Below are 22,768 nucleotides of genomic sequence, written 5' to 3' on the forward strand. Positions count from 1 at the left end.
TGAACTTCATAATAGATCCAGATGAAGTTGGTACATAGTTAGGGTTTTGGTTGGTTGTTTGGTTGGTTTTTGGTTTGTTTGGTTTGGTTTGGTTTGGTTTGGTTTCTTTTTTTTTTTTTTTTTAATTGGGTTAGCACATATTTTATACTATCTCTAGTGTATTTTCTCATTGACCTGGTGATGAATCTGTGGCAAACTTGCTCAACTTCAATAACTTAAAAACTTGGCCATGCAAAGAGCTGCTTATCTACCTAGATTCCAAAAGCAACTGATCCTACTAAATTGGAAAAAATTGGTAACTGAGGATAATTGTAATTACAGTTACACATGCTGTAAAGATATTGTTTTCATGAATACTTACTGCTCGGTTGGCTAAACTGTGCTCAATAAACTCTAGACACAGGGGACCCATCAAAGTATTCTCCATGAGAGGCTTCATGTTGTTGTTGGGCAAGGTATAAAAGCTTTTTGGGAGGAAGGGTTGTTGATATTGAGAAAAATATTTCATTCAGCATCATATGTGTGCATTACATGGTGATGTCAGAAAAGAGTCTCTGTCAACTTATTATTAAAACAATACTACTAATCGTACTGAAAATCATATGCAAGGATACTTGAAATTAGGAAGATAGGAAACTTTCCTTGCTGAATTAAACCTGAAGTAAAAAAACCCTGAGATCTTGTGTCTCCTGTATAGCTGATAAAGTGATCTGCTGATTCTTAACTAGAGTCTTTTGGGGAAGATTCTTCATGTGACAAGATTAAATTACCCATCATGTCTTTCCTGGAGACTTGATTTCTCTCCATTGTTCTTAAGTAGCAATGAAGAAAAAAATAAGGTTAACTGAAACTTTTTGTAATCTCTCAAGTTTAAAGACTCAAACTAAAACTTGACATGTTTTTTCTGTTAATCCAGCACATTATTTACTGTAAACAATTCTGAAGCATGGGAAATCATTTCCAGAGGACCGAACATGAGTTTTCTGAACAAAATGAAAAATCTTTTTTTGTAATGAAAGACCTGTGGATTGAGATAGCTAAAGGAGAGATTATTTCCAATTTAGGTGTCTGGCACGACAGCATCAGTGACCTTCTCAATCCATTCCAAAAACATGAACCACCGAGCATATATACATATGCATTCATATATATATATATATGCACATTCATCAAGGCTTATGTGCTTAGTGGCTTATAAGTCTGTAAAAGGAACATTTATTTCCTCCTTGGACACCAAAGCACAAAAAGCAGTCAGACAGTGGTTTCCTCTCACCAGCCAACAGTTTTCTGTGTTCAAGTAATGGTGAACTGAGTATAGCAAAACTTGGTGGCTTCATTCTGTCTACACAGGTCAGGTGTCTACAGACATATGACATGTTGATTCATCCTACTGTTTTCAAAGAAAGCACAAAGAACAGAAATGAAAGCTGTAGAATTTGGAAGGTGATAAAGGAAAAGAAAGCTCAAATATCTGTGTTCCCATGTTTTCTTTGAAAATGTCATCTGAATAAAGGACATATAGGATGTTCTGAAAAAGTCAAATATAACTTGCATAACAATTATGCACCCACATTGTGTAACTGGAGAAGTAATGAATTTACCCAGTGGGCTAAATGACTAAATTAAGGAAGTGAACATAAGCATTTTGAAAGCGATCCTCTCAGTGACAACTAGAATAAGAATGGGAAATCATTTCCTGTGGCACTGAAATTTGTAGTAATAGCCTTTTTCTACAAGATACTAGAACTGCAGTCAGGAAAAAGCTGTAGTTGATTGTAAACATCACTCGGTGGAGAATTAAACATTTGTTATTATTCTACGCTGATGAAACTAATATAAAGCAATTTACAGTTTATTATGATTTTTCTTAGTAAAAAGAAAATATCTCAATTGAGCAAGACATTTTTTAATAAGGAATACAGAGACCTGATAGTCAATGTAAATATCCATTGTAAGAAAGTAGCAACTTGTTTCTGAAATGGTTGATAACATATTTTAACATCTCTTCTGTTGATATGCTAATCTCCTTTCTATGTAACTGTATCTAAAATGTTGCCAAATGTATTTCAACATGAATCAATTGTTTATTGACATTATTAGATAATGTAAAATTTTTATTCTTCCCTGCTTCCTTTCTGTCTCTTTTAAATGTTCTCTCCTGATTATTTTGGACCGTATCTTGCACATAAAAACATCAACAGAAAAAAATCCTAGAGGCATGTGTGCGTGCACAATCTGTTTGGTGGAATCATAATTATGTTCCTGCAATTTTATGCTACATTGCATCCTTTCTTCAAGAAAGTTTGTTGCCTAGCTCTAAGGAGATATTAGGAATATATATATATAAAGCTACTTAGATGCTTGGACCTTTCTGCTTTGTCTTTGAGTAACTATACTCCCTTAGAACTTTGAAAAGGTCACAGCGTATTATTGCCTTTAGTGTGTTTTCCTGCCTGTAAGTGCTTACTTCTAGTCCTTACTCAGCAAAATTACTGTAAATAGAGGGAAACACATTTTCTTTCAGTGCTGTGCTGCCAAAATTGCTGCAGGAAATTTCCTCAAAACTTGTTTTCATGATTCACGTGATATTTTTAAGGTATTTTTCTCTTTTCTCCAATTTCCAGGGTCAACTACATGCAGCTGGTGCTATGTATTTTCCATTCTTCTGTCTAAATAACTACTGGTAAGTGTATGTTGTGTTTTTCTGCATGTGGTTTTTCTAGCTGGACATTTCATGGGGGCTTTTTAGTGGTTTTGTTTGTCTGTTTGTCTGTTTGTTTGTTTCCCCGAGCACTGATAGCAGCGGTGGGTAATCAATCTGACTGAATCTCCTGGGAGCAACATCTTGGAAATTGCTGGACATTGTGTGCCTGTGAGGTGGTCAGTTATGTGAGTATGAATTTCTTCTTGGAAATGTGCTGCATAGTTACAAAATGAGTGACTTCAATTTTATTCTTGAGGTGAACTGGTCTCTCCAGAACCATGGAGGTCTGCTGTAGTCTAGGAACCAGATTCTCCAAGGCTGGTAGGCGTGGTGGGATAGGAGGCAGCAGCAGCAAATACCAAGGGACGAGGGAAAATATTTGGATTAACAAGGCTGAGATCTGAATTTGTCCTTTTAATCCCACTTGGCTAGTCTCTCTTCTTGCTGATGTATGTACAGCAGTGATTTAGTGGAAGACCTGCAACTCAGAGGAATTACTAACTGATCTGAGAAATACATGAACATCATAGGCCAAAGCTAAGTGATTTGCAGCTGATCCCAAGTTTTCTTCCCAAAGAGCTATTTAATGTGTAAGACTTTGAGCTGGGGACTATCTGTATGGCTCAGTAAATGTAATGTGGAATGGAACTTCCTTTGTGCATCATATACAAGGTGTTTGGGACCTCAGGTGGATTTTGTGCTGCTCGAGGAAAAGTCTACACTGGTAGATAGATGAATGAACCCAAAGCTAAATTACATAGAAGAAACTGAGCTTCTCTGACAGTAGTATGGAGCAGAAAAAGCATTTAAGTCCTACTATTTTGGACTTCCCTAAGACATGTTGATGCTCACTGAGGATGAGTTCTGACTTTAACTCTTTCGATGATGCCAACTGTTGCACAAATGCTAAAGCCCCGTGTAAACGTGAGGCAAAAGAGTAATAGATTCAGTTTTGAATTAAGGCTGTAAGGAGATTTCAGCTGAATATTTAAGATGAAGTATTTGTACAGGAAGCTGGCCATTTACCTTCCCGTGTTTATCCCTCAATACTGCCCGGTTGTATGCAGCAGACATTGAGTTGGCAAACTGTAATTTTTCAGAAATTCTGAGTGAACTTACTTTGGCACTAAAGTACTGTATTGCTTTATTTTGCATGCTTGAGTTGTACAATTCCTGGGGGTAAAAATTACATTTGGGAGTTTTTGCATTCATTCCACTCAAGACACTGAAATCATAAGCGTTTATATCTCCAGGCAAACTATAATCCACGTGCTTGATTTCCTCTTTCTCATACACCAACAGAAGGTTAATTCTTATTTATTAACTGACCTCAAGTTAATAGGATTCCCTTCATGTAAAAATGGTGCAAGAGTGGATTGAATCTCAAATGTATTTGCAAGTTTAACTGAGATTCATCAGACTTGCGTCTAATGAAGTATAATACAATAATTATGTATACGTATGGCAACATTTGTCTCCTGGTTAATATTTTTATGTTCAGATGTTGTAGTACTTACAGATGTTTCCTTTCTGCTTATTTAGCAGATTTCCATTTTTAAGCAATTTCAGGTAATTTTGCAAATACTTAGCAAACATTACAATACTGGAATTTTTTCAAATGGTGCAAAACTGAACTGGCTTAAGTGAAAATCTTATTGCACTGTTCTTTTTAATTAGCATATCATTCTTTAATGCAATTATGTATTTTCTTGTAGATACATAACTCAGAAAAAGCACCACTAAGTTCTTCACTTACATTACAGTTTAGAAAACTAGTGTAAATATTTTAGCTTTGTGTTCAGAAAAATGAAGTAATAATCAGTAAATCTTATCCAAACATTTGGGTTTATCTACTGTAATATCCTACCAAGTTTTATTATTGTAATTGTATAAATGCAAGTTGCTAATTCGTTACGAACCGTGGCGGATTGTTTAGGTGGTGATCTCTCTTAAGATGACTTCTGTGTATTTGAAGGATTAAACTAGTGTCCTGGCTTTGTTAAACACAAGTTTCTGTTCTAGTGAATTTGCCTGTCAGCTAAAGCTTTCATATTAACTGCGTTTTCCTGAAGAACCAGAAACATGTTTTGGTAAACATAGCAATGGAATGCAAAGTCATTGATAATGAATTGATGCACCTCTCGTGAGAGGGACAACAAGAAAGAGGTGACCAAAAAACTGACCGAGTATAACATCCCATTTACATGAATACTTCATATAAAAGTGGGAGATCACGAGGATTTCGTCCCTTTTTTTTCCTTATAGCCTACATTAGGAGAGGACCTTGTGAGTTGTCCCTGCAAACTGAGGCCTAATGAGAGATTGAATCCAGCTCTGGTTGGCTGCAGAGTCCAGTCCAGGACTTGAGGTGCCCACTTTGCAGCTGCTGGGACTTTTCAAGATTGGTTTTGTATATTTTGTATTATTTTCTCTATTCTTATCAGTAGCATTAGTAAAATATTTTTAATTTTTCCAACTCTCTTCTCTCTGTCCTTCTTTCCCTCCCAATTGCCTGTCCTTAGTGGGAAGGGGGGAGAGGGAGGGGCTGAAGAGGGAAGGGGAGGAAGAGGAGGTTAACAATACATCTGCCACGGTTTTATTGTCACCCCGCTATCAAAACCCTCGACAACTAGCACTAAAAGCATATCCTTCTGTATCAAGACTTTCAGGTTGACTGCATTTGGGATTCATTCCCAACTCCGCCATGTTTTTTCACTTGAACATTAAAATGTCAGATAGAAAGAAAATAACTCATAGCTGTCTTGGGGCTTGATTCACCCACCTCTGATATCAATTTTATGCCAGCATAACTCCATTGAAAACCGTTATATCACTCTGGTGCTCTACCAGTATAATAGAGTAGCAAATCTGACCTTAGGGGTGCTTCTTGGTTACTTCTAATTTTCTGATTAAAGCAGAGTTATTGAAACTCATAAAATCCATTTAACGTTGTTGCTCCACAGTGGGCTATCTGCATCAGAAACCTCGCTTCATTCTACAGCTTAAGGAAATTCCCAGCTGGCCTCAGCTCAGTGAAAGTACATTCAGTCAAATGCTCCAGCAGGATTTTTATTTTTTAATTTGCATGTTATTTTAACCATGTTCCAGAACCTTGCAAACAAAGAGATTCAAATATTCCATAGATTTCAGGTTCTTAGGCAGATATGAGGCACCGTCTCCAGATTCACCATTCCCTACCTCTGACTTCCTCCCCATGAAGCTGACAAAATAACAAAGTATTTTCAGGATTGGCCTATTGGGCAGGAGGATTTGTTATTCAGCATCTGTAACTTGTCACTGGTGGCGTGGCTGTGCCACCACAAACTAGGGGCTTTCTCGGAGGACTACTGTCATTCATTGGACCAAATTGATACAGCTAGAAGAAGAAGAAAAGGCTTTTTTTGTTTTCTTTTTAAATTCACTGCTCCTATTCAGATCCTTCCCCTAAAACAAAATAAAAATCCAAGCTACCTCTCTAAGAGCTTCCCCCTGTTAGTGCATTCTCTGGAGGGGCAGGAGTAGCCTCAGGCAGCTGCAGGTCCCTCCCCAGCATGGGGCTGTGGGGGGTACATCTCGCTCTCCCCAAGTCTGGCTGAATGCACACAGGGTGCTTGCTTTGTCTGAGGGAATTGGTGTAGCATGCACATTGCCACCACTAAGTAGTTCAAGATTGTGAGTCAGAAACTCCTTAATAAGTTGCATGCTCAAAAAGCATGCAACTGCTAAGAACTGGGGGGAGAAGGGGGTTTGCCCCTTTGCTGTGCTATTCTAGTATTTGTTTTCCATTTGATTTTGTTTTTTTTTCTCTCTGCAGGCCCAAGGGTTAGAAATAAAATTTTTATTAATAAATTACAACCGCATTGCCCACATCATATGTAATTCTAAGAGTCATACCTTAACACCACCACCAAAATACTGGGGGACTCTAAGCTGGATCAGGAGGGTTGGCAGCTCATCTGGATTGTTTATGTTTCCTCCTCTGGGAGCAAGAGCTTTCTTTGAAAGCATTGCATCACCTCTCTCTGGGACGAACAATACATGATGGGCAGCTTCTTGTAAAACTAGCCAGGAGTTTTGAAAAATACATAGTAGGGCTAAGCTTTCCAACACAGCATCCAAACCTCCTGTATGGCAAGGAGAGAAAATAATGGATGTAAGCAGAAGTGGAAAAACGATGAAGGGAATGATTACATGAACTCGTTTCACATCTCTGAGATGGTCTAGTTGAGTCTGATCTGACTCATTATTATGGTTTGTAACTGTGTGTGTGCCATTTGACAGAAGAAGGGTGACTGAGGGCTCAGTTCTATATACAGGCAATCTGAGAAATGCTAATGGCCTCAAGTTTAATAAATTAGTGTAGTGAGAACGTAAATCGTTCCACTGCCTTTGTCGGCAGGGACATAGAGGTTGTCCGTTCAGGAACGTCAACCCAAAATAACTCTTGAAGTGTGCAGTGTTTTTAGGAACCATCTCATGCATAACTAAAATGGTTTTCATTTGATTCTGCTTTGTTCAATACATACAGTCCAAGAGATAATCATCAAGGTCTTATTTAATTTGAGCTTAGAAGTGTGGAGACCTAGGAGATACAGAAAAAAAAAAAAGTGTTTATGGGGGAAAATAAAAAGAAGAAAGAAAAAAAGCTTCTTTAATTCCAAAATTGTTCCCTGTATGTTTAAAGCTTTGAATGAAGATTTATGTTGGTCCTGCTTGATCCAAACGGGTCGCCTCTCAATAACAAAGCTGTCTTTGAGAACGTTTAATGCATATTGCTGCTGCCAGATACAACCTCCTACTTTTTCTAGGTTTTGAAATAGACTGGGCAATTCCTGAGCTTTCTTTGGCATGTGAGGATAATTCATGTCTTGGACCAACTGCTCACCCAAAAGTGCAGGAGGCCCAGATGATGTTGATAGGAATAAACAAAAGGAACTGGAAATTTCTGTAGAAGTAACTTTTTAATAACTTTGCTTCTGCTTTATATGATGGAAAATATTGTGAAAATTGAGTAGTCTGTGGAGGATTCTTTGCCCTTGGCACTAAAAAGGTTAGTTTTCTTGTTCCATTACACGTGTACACAGCAGATAACATAGAAAACACTAATCCTAGTCAGAGGCTGTTGAGAAGGAGAGACTTAAGTAATAAATCTGGATAACACACTCAAAGAGCATTGGCATAGTGATGGCAGCAAACACACGAGAGAGAGTGTTAAAGCTGCACTGTGTCATGCTGAAGTGTCTTCAAAAAATAACAGGCTCAGTTGGTTTGTTCCAAAACTTAGCATTCCTGCTGGGGTGTAAGGGGCTGCAGCACCCCAGAAATACCCTTTAAAACCCCCAGGCTGATCAGTGTAATTGCTGGCCCTTGAAACTTCATGCCAGCGCTGATGTGAATGGAGGAGATTCCAGCAATACACTGTTTCCATGGAGTGCATTGAAGAACAATGGAGCAGAGGACAAAACTTGGATGAAGCTACCCCCAGGAAAGGTTTGTTTTTTCTTTGAAAACTGAGACAAAAATGTACATAAATGAATAAACTGAAACGGCTGTAAATAGCCTATGAAAACATGCTACAATAAAATTGTTTAGAATTCTTATTCATTATCCCACTTCACATTGGAGAGGATGATTGGAAAAGAAGATCCTGTATTTTTTTAAGAAATCCACAGGCATTACAGCAAATGAGTGTGTTTTCCAGTTCAAATATTTTGAGTATTTTTTAATGTTTGCACAGGCTCAGGATTTCTGAGCCCATGTAATAATCTGCAAAAAAACCCACCATTTCTTGCTTTGCTGGGCCTCACCACATGGCACACAGTTGAAAACACTTTGCTTTAGCATGTGGCATGTGGCATGTTTAATAGGTTGCAGAGTAGGCAGTACCTCTAGCCATATGTGGTTCCTTATAGCAACTGGGATGAGAGCAGATAAAATATGTCCTGCTTTCCCAAAGCAAATTGTATGGCTCTGTGGCTACCTGAAAGGAAAGACCACTTCCAGTTTAGCCACACAAACGTAATCTGTGTGTATTCTAGAATTTATGAGTGGTTACATTACCATGCAATCAGCCTGGATTACCAAAATGTTGGATAAAAAGGAGGAAAAAAGGGTTGCTTCTGATTATTTTTTCCTCTGAGCATATGTCTGCTTTACTCAGAATTTCCTATACCTGATTCTTTGGTGTCTGTGACCACCAACATAGTTTCCCCCAGCCCTAGCAGTCTGGTTTAAATGTGTGTGCTGTATATTGTCGTTGTCCAGAGGGTTCTGGTAAAGGCATTTATCTGTTGAATGACGTGCAGACTGCCAGATTCAACAGATGACAGCTTAAGCACAGCACCAGTGACCACCAATGGTGTGGTTTTATTTTGGGATCCTCCTCTTTCTTTCTTTAAAAAAAAAAAAAAAAAAAAAAAAAGTTGTCATTATAGACTTTTTTTTCCTCCTTTGCAAGCTGTTTCTTCTGAGTTCATGAATCCTTCTGCTCTGTCCCTTATTAAGGACTGAACTTGATTTCACGTGCGCTAATTTCGTGCTGCTCCTCCTCTTGCCTTCAGCAGTTGCTTGTGGTTTGTGCTCATATGAAATCAAAAGCTGGAGTTTGAGAACAGATGTGAATAAACAGGGATGGACACAAACAGATGCCTTCTCTCACCCCCCCCTCTTTCTCACCTGTTGTCAATTTGCTAACCTCTGTTAAATTTAAGAAGAAGGGCACTTTAGAAAACACACTGGTCAGGTCTCTCCTTTGTTTTTCTTGTCCTTTTTACAGGTGGACATTTGTGAAAAGGAAGACAGATGGAACACAGATTGAAAGGACAGTCCTGAGTCATCCAGCCAAATCCTGTGGTATCAGCAGCAACCATGTCATGTAGGTCCTGCTCATGAGTCTACCAAGCTGGCAGCTGTTTGACAGTGGTGTTGTCAGAAGAATACCGTCCTGTTCTGATAAAGCTGAATGCAGTTCAGTTTGATCTCCTTAGGGGTGGCATACTGTTCATGTAGGGTGGCTCTAGAGACCCAGGAAATGAAAAAGTCAGACGGATGAAAATTTGTGTAGTGCAAATGCATCCTTCCACAATTCTGCATCTCACCACAATGGTTCTTAACAGAGATTTTCTTAGCAAGCAACATATGCAAAGATAATAACCTCCCTGCTGATACTGGCAGATATCCTCCTTTCTGACAGACTCTGTTTCATTCACACGCACAACGGGAGGGGAAGGGATTTTTTTAGCACACTTATTTTCTTTCCTAGTTCACATCATTCACTGAATATGTACAAACAGGAGGAATGCTAAATTGTTTACAGAAGATCAGAGATGATTTGAGCCAAAACTATCAGTTCAAGTGCCCTCAAACTTTAGGGATTTTCTGATGTGGCTATGACTCCAAAAGTTGTGACTCAGACCCATCTCTGCAGCAGAACGAACATCAAAATTAATACTAAGGACAAAAGCCCCATTCTAAGTTCTACGTGAGCTCCCAGTGAGTGTTAGACATGAGAAATCGTCCTGAGTCTGTCAGCATAAAACTTTCAAGACATAGGTAATGTACATCATAAATTTGAGTAGACAATTACGTTTTAAGTGCTTTTCCTTTGAAAATCTTACTAAACTTCTATCTACTTTCCCTTCCAGACCACCTGCAGTTGCCACCCACAAGCCAATCCCTCATGGTCTTTAGAGGTCTTCTGTCATTCTCAGTGTCATTCTGAAAGCATAGGTGCCAAGCCAAAAAAAAAAGTTTAAACAGGTGTTTAATGTCAAAGATGCAATTCATATAATAAGAATTAATATTGACACCTATGTGTTTACTTCCTACTAAATGCCTGTATATTTTCCTGACTCTTGGCTATGTATATAATAACAAAGTGATGACTCTGTAGAGAAATGGAGATCGGACATTTGAGGGAAGGAATTCTACCATAAAGGAATCCATGGGGGTACATCATCTGCTCTGACACACCAGCATGGTACCAGGAATGCCTGTGTAAAACGCTCAAGCCAGTATCATCTTCCAAAATGGAGTTGTGGATTAGGGAATATTGCAATGAAGTTTCCAGTACTTCTTGTTTCCCCTTTTCTTTTGTCTTTGCCAGGTTATATATGTAGATTGAAGCTGCTGACGAGATGAGCGGCAAGGAAGAATTTTAAAATCAATCAAAGTAAAATATAAGGTTTTGGTGATTTTTTTACTATATTCCTTCTCAGTCATCTACTGGTATTTTTTTAATTATTCTTGAGACTAAAGCTTTCCTGCTCAGAGACCTGAGACTGTCCGCCTATGCACTTATCATCACTGGCTTTCATGATGGTCACTTTCTCTTCTCTGACTTATCCAATGTTCATTCAAATACATCTGCCATAGGTGATCTTCCTTACTTATGACTACAGTTAGAGTAACCTCTTCACTGAATCCTTCCATGGACTCATCATTTGCAGCACTAGAGGTGCTCACTTCCTTGGTTTCAAAAAATAATTCAAATTCACCTTTTCTTGATTTTTTGGTCATCTCTCAACAAATTGCTCCTTGCTTTCATAACATCTTTGCTATGGAGTTATATCCTTGTGACATTTTGAGGGTTGCCTGGGGTCTTTTTTGTGTGTGTGTGTGTGTTTGTGGGAGGGTTGTTTATTTCGTTTGTTTGGTTTGGTTCTCTTTTTCTCCTATATTGTATAGCGAACATGTTACTTGAAATGCTGTCTTTCAGCAGCCTGAAAATCTGCTTCCTCCTTATTTGGCTCCATTCTCAAGACTTAGCTCCTATGCCTCTAGGTATCTCCCTTTAAGAAGAGAAAATGATTTGTGATTGGGAATTCTTTTCTACATTTATTTTTAAAATTTGAAATACAATGTGATGATGGTTGTGATATACATGTGTCTTAGGCTGACTCCACAAAATTACTGTTTATTGCTTCTGTCACCTTTGATTTCCCCTTCTGTTGCAGCTTTCAGTTGCTGAAGCTTGTCTTAATTTCAGGCCCAGCTCCTACTACTTACACATCTGCTTACATTTAGTCACCTGCATACTCCCATTGATTCCAGTGAGAATAGACACATACTTTAAATTGAGCACATGTGCAAGATTTTTGGAATTAAATCATGGGAAATAAAGTCTACTTGTTATTTTTCCGAGCTTCAACAGCTAGCAGCTTCTGCAGGTGGTCAAACCTGCAGAGGTTTAAAAAACATTGTTACTTAAGACAGTCAACCTAAAATCAGCAAGATTTGAGAAAAGGTCTTGACAATATTAAGAAGAGATTTTTTTTTTTTATGGCAATAATAGTGGTGCGAGCTTTCATTGCAAGGGCTGTTCCAAGACAGTAGAATTGGCAGTGACCCAACATCTTATTCTCTTTTTTCAAGGCAATACTCAGATCAGAGACAGTTTTCCTCCCTGGTGTAAATCAGTGTTGTCAAAGACAGTAAGGGAAATAGTAGTTTGTAATTTTTGATGGGGAAACAATCCCAGTGTAACTGGTGCTGAGTTGTTTGGTAATTGGAAAGTACTTTGTTTCCTGAAATATAAACACCAAAAGTTCAGATGAAAAATCAGGTTGAAAATCCGTCTGTACGGTGAAGACAGACTACATTATTATAATTTGTTTTTCTTATTTCTTTATGTTTGCTTCATATTTAAGCTGTTACAACAAGGGCTGGAAACAAATTTCAGTCTTCATTTAGTAGCATTGTAACTGGATTTCAATTAAAAAAACAATAGAGAGAATTTATAATTGATGGTATTCTAAATCACATGCTACATGATATTTAAAATTATTTGAATGAATTTAAACCATTACAATTAAAATAATTAAAATTATTTGAAAATACATTTTTCCCTTTGATAATTCAGGTTGGTAATGGCAGAGTGAAACATGAGATATAAAGAAAACTGCAGGAAGATAAGCTAATGACTGTTTAATTTTGATATAATATTTCATTCTTCCTGAAGTGCAACTTTAGAAATGTGATTCACAATACACGGAAGTTAAATAAAATGCTTCATTCCAGCACACTATGAACACTGGTCTCAAAATATCGTCTTTCCCAAAAGACAGGAATTCTGAGCTACCACTGTCTTTGCGTCTCTATGGCCAATATCTGCATTATTTATTTAGCCTGGAAAAGCCCTCTGAAGGAGCAGGATCACAGGGCATCTCAGATAGGGCCAGATGAGAGGCGATGGGAGGTTGAACCCTGCACTTGGCTGGTCCCTTGCACTGGAGGAAGGAGCCCCTCAGCTCCAGGTCCCTGTTGGGAACAGAAACCCAAAAGCCAGAGAAAGAGAAAGAAAACCAGAGGGAACAGAGAATGTAACCTAGTGTTTCCAGGCATCTCCTGAAAAAAGCCTTTCAGTCTCAGTCTTCTGGCTGCATGGAAGTGTATGAGGTGATCTCAGCCTTGGAAATCAGTAAATTAGATCATCTAATTCATTTCTCTGCTAACTGTGGATTATTTTTGCTGATGCACAATTTGGTTTTTTTATTCCTCTAATCTGTTGGTAACTTGATTCCTTTATGTCTGAGAAAAAGTATTTCCTCCTTTTCTACCTTCAAGCTGTTGATATAAAGTAACCACATTTATGAAAGGAGCACAAAAATGTACAGGGGTGAATGCACTGGAGATCCAGAGTTATTATCCATTTTTTCAGTGACTTCTGCCTTTTCAGCTCTGATGTCTTGCAGGCAGGGCAAAAATTATTAGTATGATCTGTTCCCTCTTCAGGGTATGTTTCTATTTGGCATTCAATAACACACTTTTTTTCACTATTCTATGAATATGACACTATCTGCAAACCATTTTTGTTCTCTCTGATATGTGCTAAATAATGACAAAGCAACAAAAAAAATTATGCACACTGTAATTAACTGACCTGTGGTACAAGAAGAGTAAATAAACTAATATCCTTGGAGATCTCTTTTATTATTACCAATTATTTTTTAAACACCACAGGTCTCTTTGTAGTTGTGGAAGAAAAGTACTCCAGTGTTGCATTTGACTGGAGGAAGGACCAAGTGAAACATGCTTGTCCTGGGAGGTCGATACATGAGAGGTGGAGCAGGCTGGCTGTTTTGGTGGTAGCCCTGGTTTTACTGAAGTTGGTGAGTTTTGGAGGTTCTTTCTTCTACCCCACAGTGCTCATCTCTATCATATATCAGGGGAAAGCAATTAATTTGTGATGTACAAAGATATTAGGTAGTACTTGAAAGTATTTAGCTGGTTTGAATGGTGTCTGGAGTCTATCTCTTCATAAAACTCATCTTTATGAAGGCTCAAGAATCTTCCTTTGTAGCATATCCAGAAATTGTCCATGAGCCAAGTTCAGAAGAAGCAAGAATATGAAAATGCAGCTAAAAGTGCATGTGATATGCATGGACAATGTATGGGAAAGAGTCACAGGAATTATAAGGCTTGGCAGAAAAAACATAGCTTGCCTCAAGTTGAGGGTACTTGTGAGGCTTATTAAACCTTCACTCCGGCCATTTCCAGTCAATTTTATGTTATCATTTACTACATGATGGAATTGAAATATGAATTTTCCATAGCAACTCGGGCTTTAAATGGGGCATGTGTTGCTTTACAAAATTGCAGCACCACCTTTAAATGGAGTAAAGGATAGTGCTCTATGTAATCTGGACATTTACAAAAAGTTATTAGCAAAATGTGACTTTTATAAACGTATTTTCTCCAATTTTTAGAGTACATTTAATAAGGAAAGGTTGTAATTACAAAAAAAATCATATGTATTTATAAATATATGTATAAAATGAACTATTTCAGCTTAATCCATTTTTGAGGAAAAAAAAAAAAAAAAAAAAAGGTGGACATAGGGCTGGCAATGATAAGACCAATGCCCTGTAGGAGATTTACAGGATGCACGTGAGGGTTTCTATGCCACTGCTTTCTTGGTTCCCTATAAGAAAAACAAAACAGTGACAGGTCATATATTCATTCATGCATTTTACTATTTCCATTTGATCAGTCCTTTTGCCAGAAAAATAATGGAGCATCCAGAAGATGATGTAATTGTACATAAATAAATGTTTATTCAAATCCCCTACTTGCAGTCACCTCCCACTAACAAAATACCAGAGTCAGCTGGATTTCTGGAAAGCAGAATGTGTCCAGAAGTTTTGCTAGGTTATGCAGAATTATGCTTGTTTAACTGAGCCTTTGAATGTCTCATATGGTTATAAATGTGTATGTTTGTGTGTGTGAGTGTGTGAATGTATACCTGCATATGTGATACAAAACACTTGGACTTGCACATCCATTTCACTTTTTTCCTGTTATTTCCAGCTAGACATTACTAGCAAGATCTATCCTAAGCATAAGAATACATAAGGTTTTTTATTGAGGACATCAATTCTACATAACTGATGTACATTTTTTTTTAAGCTGAGTTTGAAGAGAGTCATCCATGTGTATGTTTAGCGTGAGAATAAAAGCTATACAAAAAGCAAGCAACCTTCTCACCCTCTTTGCAAATTATTTCTTCTGACTAACAAAATCACAGCTACTTGTTATCATTTTTAAAAGCAGGTCAAGAACCCAAGCCCTGTAGGGAACAAGTACTACAATGGGTGAGTACTACAATGGGTGAGATAAACCATGTCTCTTCAAACACTTCTGAGATGTTTAGGAATTTGTTTTCAATGGGAGATAAATGAGAGCTGCTTCTGCACCTAACAGTGAAGAAGCCCCAAGCCTCTGAATATTTTTGTTACTACACTACCACATGCTTGCTTTCACAATGTAGGCCAGCATAAAGGACAGAGGAAACTTGGGACAGAATGGCTGGCAGATTTATTTCTATGCATCTCTAGCATCTGACCTAGTAGTCTAGACTCAAGAAATGCAACTTCGGAGCTTAAAAGGCCAGTGGTGAGATCCATTTTGGACCTGCTTTTTGAGGCCCTTGCTGGCAGTGGGAGATGCTGGTACGAAGGGCTTGGAAGAGCTGACTCCTATTCCTTGTACACATGGGCTCAGTTAATCTATGGTGGAGACACCAGCCTTGCTGGGTATCTGCAGAGCCTCAGTCTGGCAGGTCCAACTCCTCATCCATTTTCACACCGTCTGTTCATTGTAAACAGAGACCTGGGAATCTGCGTTTTTTCAGATATTCTTGCCTTTTCCCCTTTGTCACTAGTTGTATCTTTTGTGATGTTACAGGATAATATCCTAACATGCTTCAACGCCAAATATCAACTTCCCGTTTGCTATTCATTATATTAACTGAAAATTTCACAGGACAAAATGACATCCTATGGATTGGCTTAAATCCACTGTCCTTGCTTCAGATTCTTGTGAGTACTGAAAACCACAGCAGGTTTGAATTTTGTTTTCCTTTGTAATCTAAAAATATTATTTGTTTTGGCTTAAGGCAAATTGTGAGAAATACTGATACACTTAAAGAGAACACATTTAAGTGCTGAGGACAGCAAATGAACCTTAGCAGTGCTGTATGTGAGGCTCTAAATTTGCAATATACAAGTGCTTTACTGGGATTTAAGTATAGGGGTGTCAAATTAGTTATATGTCCAAATGTGTGTAATCGGAGATGATACGCAGTTAAAAATAGCTAGTGCATAAGGTAAAAATTATTCTCAAAATTTAAAGGAACCAGTTTATACTCCCATCTAAGATAGTTTATGTAAAGCATGCCCCATATTCACTGAAGAATACCAGAAACTGATGCAAGTCCTGATGTAAGTTTTCAATAAAATAATGAAATTAGATCCTAACTAGCTAGGAACAGTGCAGGTTTGATTTCAGAGCTCCATAACACCATGGCTATAGGCAGTATAATTTCATAGTTCTCAGAATATGTGGAACTCGGGAGCTACTCAGAAACATAAGCTGCAGTGCCTGGAGATAAAGTAAAATATCTATTAATTCTGTGTATCAAAGCTTGTCTTCTCTAAAAGAATATATGTTACAGAGAGATACTTCTGATACCTGACATATGGTCGTCTTTTGGGGAACCAGTGCTATGTAAGCATTAAAAGTAATGTTCAGTTCTCAACCTTACACAAATGCAGAGTCGTTTTTGGCTTTGGTCTTCACAAAGTAAATTCATTAGTTTAAAATGTGTTTTTCGTAATGCTAAAAATTAGGAAAAAAAGCCAGGCCCAAAACCCATAATGCCATTGTTGTGCTATTTGGAAAAATTTGCTCGTCTGTACTTTAAGCTCTCTGGGACAAAGTCTGTCTTTCCAGCCTGTGTACAGGACAATAGAAACAATGCTGGAATACAAAATACTTAAAAATATTAACAGTGCCAGTAGATTTAGTTCTGGTCCATGTAATTGCAAAGTGTGTCCATATGCTGCAATGATACATATCTTGTAAATGCATATAATGATAAACAGATAATAAAGGTCGAATTAGGCAAGTTGATGGTTTTTGCCTTGTTGCTGGCTGACAGTTAGGGAGTGTACGTGAAATAAACCATCACCACAATTAACACTGATTGGCATTCTACCATCTCAAAATAGATCCAAGATGTTGACTCTCACACTTCTGGGAATGGTCCCTCTGGGGCATTTTTCAAAGCATTGACTGGCTGGTGCAGTAAAGCCTCAATGTGTAATGCCCAATCTTTGTATGATTTGCCAATTTAATAATTTCAACTTTAGGAGCTGTCAGTTCAAACTGTTTTTCTAAACCATAAAGGAGAAGTGATTTTCAAATGCGTTTAATTGCAGAAGGATGGCCAGTTACAACACAAAACCCAGACATAGCTTTACTAGGCATCTAAAAGGAGATAATGGCTTTTCTCCTAAGTTATCATTAACATGTTTGTTTATCTCATGATGTCCCACAAGGCACTGCACAGACCATCCTCTGAGATCAGAGGTACATCCACCCCAGAAAAAGTGATTTAATTCTATTCACTTATATAAAACTGTTTAGCCTAAACCAATAGCAATGTAAGAAGTATCTTGGCTATGCCAAAAGGTTTTCTGTCTGTTTCTTACTTCTCCATATTTCAAGTCTCTTCTGTAAGAACATTTTTCTGTTAACTATTTGCAAACTATAGATGACATGGTTTCCACAAAGGTGTATCAATACCTACATAATGTTAGAGATGAACACAGGTACTTCATGAAAATGCAATGCACATGAAAATAGACTTTATTGATGTTTCACTGGAGGTCAAAAGATTCTGTGATAGAAGGTATAACGACAATTCAAAGTATTAGTGAGATCTAAGGTATTACAAAGACTTATTTGAAATAAAAAGGGCACTCCTAATATAGGAACAGGACTGCTGAGACTGGATAGGAGTCTGTTCTCATAAAGGGAACTAGAAGACAGCTGAATGAAATCTGAGACAAAAAGGAAGTTCTTTGTACTAAATGGTTACAACTAGGTCACTTTTCCATCTCATGCTTGCATCATAGCTGGCTACTTATTTGTGTCAAGAAATGCCCCAAGTTCCACTTCTTGCACACTGACAGATCAGCTCTGAGCCATCAGTTATCCCCAGCAATGTGCCCAGGACCGCTGCTGTCCAACATAAAGTCTGCTGCCCACTGAGGCCCATTTGAGGATCTGGACTCTGGTTTCTGCTGGAATTACATTTTTGAATGTGTGTGACACAACAGACTGCATTATAATGAGCACAGAGTTCAAATCTTGGCACCAGCCCCTGCTCTTTTTCCAAAGTCAAGTGTAAAGTCTTAGGTCCCTATTAATGAAAAATCCATCCTGTGGCTGGATCACAGAAAAAGGAGGGCCTCAAATTATGAGCAGGATCTGTTATAAAAGCCATGTGTTCATGTAAAAATATGATGGAATATGGGCACAGAAAGTTACATGTGGATTTCACTAGATGCACAGGGATTCCTGGTATGCACGTAAATTTGTATGTTGCACTTAGAGACACAATGTAAGGTGTCAGAAGGCTGTAAAAGTGTTTCCTTGCTGTGTAAAGCAGGGTGATAAACAACAACATGTCAAAAATCTCTGAAAAATCTAGGTTGAGACCAAACTACAGTTGAAGTAGGACAGCCAAACACAGCTGTCCATGCATGGACAGTAGAGCTAAAGGACAGCAAATTATGAAACCTAAAACATACAACTCATGACATCTAGAGAGTCATATTTTCTTTGACCTACCTAATGCTTTTGCTTCTAAAGAGTCAAATAAATCACTCATTTGCTATATCAGCCATGCTCCCTGAATAATCTGGGGACCTGTTAATAGTTTATACCTATCTGGGAATTTAACATAGACTGCAAGAGTAATCAACTCCTATTTTTGAAAAGACACTTAAACAGTAAAAAGAAATAAAAGTTCGTATATTAACTTGCTAAGATCTTTGGGAAAACAACTCTTTTTCTTTGGAATAATAGCATATTCCTAGTATGTATTTATATTTATGTTTAAATCAAAGAGTTCAGCAAAAAACACAAGCATTTTCCATCAGAAAAATGGCACCATATTAATATGTCTAACCTTTGCCAACTTATGCAAAGCAGACTGTTATCCTGTTTTGTAATATGTTTAATTTCCCGTACATCTCTGTGTATTCATTTGTAGACAGCCTGGACTACGGGGTTTTGGCTTTTATTTTTCTTCTTCTTCTTTTTATTAAATAATTATTATTTTTGTTCTTTTTTTTTAATAACAGGGCAGGCTGGGTTCATGCTGCTCACTTTCTGCAAGTTGTATTTGGAGCATAGCCTGCTCAGCTCCCTTTCTCTCATAACTGCATGCGTGCAGTCTTTGCATACCATTAATCCCCAGTGTGATGGGTTTTGTATAAGAGACAATGCAGAAGTCATGAGAGGACTCTCTGGGAAAGAGATTTGAGGCTACTTTAGTAAGGCTGCTTTCAGAAGAGCCTTTTCTCCTTAGCCTGTGCATCCTCCTGATGTCGAGAAAGGCACGGAGAGGAGTGAGGCCAGAACATATGGTCCTTTGGCAATTTGGGTGAGAGCTTTGCTCTTTGGACTACTTGAATTTACCATAATTTATGCCACCCCAAAGCTTCTAAATTATGTCTAAAGCAGCTCTATCCTCTTTGGTACGGATTTGCATTAAAAAAACATGAAACATGAGCCATTGTGACTGAAAACTAGTTTTTCTGACTGATGTGAAGACCTCAACTGTTTTGTTCTAGACACAAAACAACGCGACAGAAGCTTTTGGATTTTTTACAGTGTAAGCATGGAACAGCAGGTAAGCTAATTCAAGCAGGGACATCCAGGATCTTCAACACTGGTGATGCTGATTAGATTATTTATTTATGCATTCATTCATTTAGTTAGTTAGTTAGTTACACATGGCCACAGGGACAAATTTCAGTACCAGGAGCAGAGCTTCACATTATGTCAGGCCAGAAATGCAGCCCACCTGCACTTCCAGCCAAATCCTGCTGGTGAGGACTGCTGTCGTCCTATAGAACGGGTCATGTCCAAGTATAACGGCCTTCAGCAGGAACTAAAGAACCTTTGCTTGGATTCTACTTTCATATTATTGGGATCTTCATATGGAATGAATATTTGTGTTGGGTGTGCATGGTCTTGTGAGCTTAGAAATGGAGAGGAGTAAAAACAGTTATAGTCAGTATCTTTCATTAAGAATTCATTAAGTAGTCTGTTAATTACTGGTGCCAGTATAACAGTGGTAAGAGAGTGAAAAACTAATAGGCTGTTTGCACAATGAGGAAAGATTATTGTTAAAGGACAAAAAGGAGGAGGAAAATAAACACCACCAATGCTGTGAATATGTCACAAAAGGTTCAAAAAAACATGTTTTCAGGCAAACAGAAGGTTTCATTAAAATGATGACTTGGGTAAAGAATTCAGTTAGAACACAGGTGGTTGTCATAAAAATTGTGTATATTAGGAAAAAAATCACAGTGCTGTCTGTGGCAAAGTAGGAATAATTCTATCCAATACCTCCTAAGCATCCCAACTGGCAAGTTTTATTCCATGGATGGGGGGGTCATAAATACACTGTATAACTACATGACATATGTGTAACATTACTATACATGTATAAAATGCTGTACACATAAGGAGGGTTTTGTATAGCATCCTGTATGAGAAATCCACTCCATCCTCTAAAAAAATTTTATCATTGAAAATACAAGATAAGTTACAATTAATGTGTATAGGCTGACATAAAGTCCAATTCTGCACGATGTTGCAGAACTGTTGCTCTTACTGCTATCACTAGAACTGCAAATTCCTTGAAATAGTTGCTTAAGCATTTTGCAGGAGATAAGAGTTCCTTACATCCTTAACATTTTCAGAAAGAGAAATGAGTCTGTGTTTCCATGGACAGATGGCTCAGACGACACAGCTAATGCTGTTTGGGATTTATGTCAGACAGCAAGATAGATGAATTCACTTTATGCAATCACCCAGCTAGAAAAAAAAAAAGTGAAATTATGAAAAGGCTCCCTCCATCCCATCTTGCAGAGGAGATAAGAGTGAGTGGAGATGACATTTGAGTTTTCTACTAAATGCATTTGTAGGCTGTCTGGAAAAGGACTGCTGTTGCATATGCATAAAAGAATATATGTGCATCTATGTATATTTTTGCCTCAGATAGAAGGTAGGCATTAACAAAACATCTGAACAATTTATGGGATAGGTTTTGTTAATTTTTAGTTTTCCCATCCACAAGCTCTGCATTCTGTTCCATAAGCCGTAGATATTTTAGCTGTGACTCTCAGTAGAACATAGGCCCTCCTGGTAACAATAGTACAATATTCAGTTTTCAGAATGAAAGTCTAAGTAGAAACAAAACAAATATATCAACTGTGATTAAAAACAAACAAACAAACAAACAAGAATACTCTTCTCCTGCCATCTTGCTAAACAAAATCCTTCAGGCAAGATTTATTTGTAAAAACAACGATGGATAGTTAATGGTGTAACATCTGGATCTAGTGAACAAAGGCACAGCCACAATGATTTTTTTTTCCAGGGTTTAAGTGAAGTAATTCATCTGTACTTTAACCAAAGCTTTTATTTCCACATGAAGAGGCAGGCAGCCATTCAATCAGACATGATTGAAATGGTTTCAGTCAGCTAAATTGCCCAATATTTTCATGTTACCTTGGGAAAAAAAAAAGAGGGGAGTGTGTATGTGCCATTTTAACGTAAGGAAATGTATGTATGTACCTATAAGAGCTTTAATAGATATAAATTTGTATACAAATATTTGTTATGCACAAAATTAAACACTTGCATTAATGTAAACATCACCATTAATTAAGACCATAAATAATAGAAATCATATGCAGAACAAAACCTCTGGATATTCATTACTCAACTCTACAGCCTTCTGTGTAAAAAAGCTCACTTTGAAAATAAATGCTTCCATCCACTATAAAAAAATTCTGCTTAAGTTTTTGAGTGGGTGTTCACTGCCTTCAGCTGCCAGTGAGGATTTCTAGCAATGCCTCTCCTCATTAATTGCCCAGATTTTTGTTGCATACGCATCAGTAGAAATGGGAGGACCTGTCCCTTAAGGAAAGAGCTCACTAAGATTTTTCTCCCTGGCATATATACATATATAATATTTCAGTAACTCTAAGTGATGCAAGGAGGCTCACTGAAGCCAAATGAACTACTGACACATTTAAAGTGAAACACGTGCGTGATTGTTTGTAGAACTGGAGTCCATGATTTTGATTCTCTTTAACAGTGGCTAAACTCTTAATATCATCCAGTTAGCAGGCTGCTTTTCTTCTGCTCCTTTTTATTTCTTTTCTTGGAAGCATGCCACGATTCTTTTAAAGAAGCTTCTGAATTAATTTGGCATCACCCCTAAGCAGTACATAATAGAATATCAGGCACTGTTGGGGAGTTTTTCCAATAAATTTAGGATTTTCAGCTAAATATAGGTGACACAATTTGAGATATGAATAACCCATGAGCCATTAAACTGCAAAATTTTAGTGGAGAAGTTTCTTCTAAAAATCACAACAAAATCTTTCAAACATATGCCAAACATTTACAGAGTTGTTACCAGTAAATGGCTGAAGGAAAACTGGACAACTGCAAATGATGGATCATTTAAATCATCAA

The 22,768-nt window shown here is 37.7% G+C and overlaps 2 long non-coding RNA genes across 9 annotated transcripts in view; one reads left to right on the forward strand and one right to left on the reverse strand.

Moving 5' to 3' along the window:
* Positions 1 to 16,664, forward strand: part of LOC110361261 (uncharacterized) — a 35,909-nt gene extending 19,245 nt beyond the window's left edge. Inside the window, exons 4-9 of one of the 5 annotated variants that reach the window (XR_010472419.1) lie at positions 2,625 to 2,683; positions 2,792 to 2,889; positions 4,970 to 8,194; positions 9,480 to 13,812; positions 15,254 to 15,294; positions 15,887 to 16,664. This is a non-coding gene — a long non-coding RNA (uncharacterized LOC110361261). Of the gene's footprint in view, positions 1 to 2,624; positions 2,684 to 2,791; positions 2,890 to 4,969; positions 8,195 to 9,479; positions 15,295 to 15,886 lie in introns of those variants that run through there. The other 4 variants (XR_002417738.2, XR_010472420.1, XR_010472418.1 and 1 more) reach the window with 4 other exon arrangements.
* LOC110361264 (uncharacterized) overlaps positions 13,556 to 22,768 on the reverse strand; it is a 167,001-nt gene continuing 157,788 nt past the window's right edge. For all 4 annotated transcript variants that reach the window (XR_010472426.1, XR_010472425.1, XR_010472422.1 and 1 more), the window contains one exon: positions 13,556 to 14,624. This is a non-coding gene — a long non-coding RNA (uncharacterized LOC110361264). The remainder of the gene's footprint in view (positions 14,625 to 22,768) is intronic.

This window comes from Columba livia, chromosome 4, assembly GCF_036013475.1.
Source record: "Columba livia isolate bColLiv1 breed racing homer chromosome 4, bColLiv1.pat.W.v2, whole genome shotgun sequence".
In the NCBI taxonomy this organism is placed as follows: Eukaryota; Metazoa; Chordata; class Aves; order Columbiformes; family Columbidae; genus Columba; species Columba livia.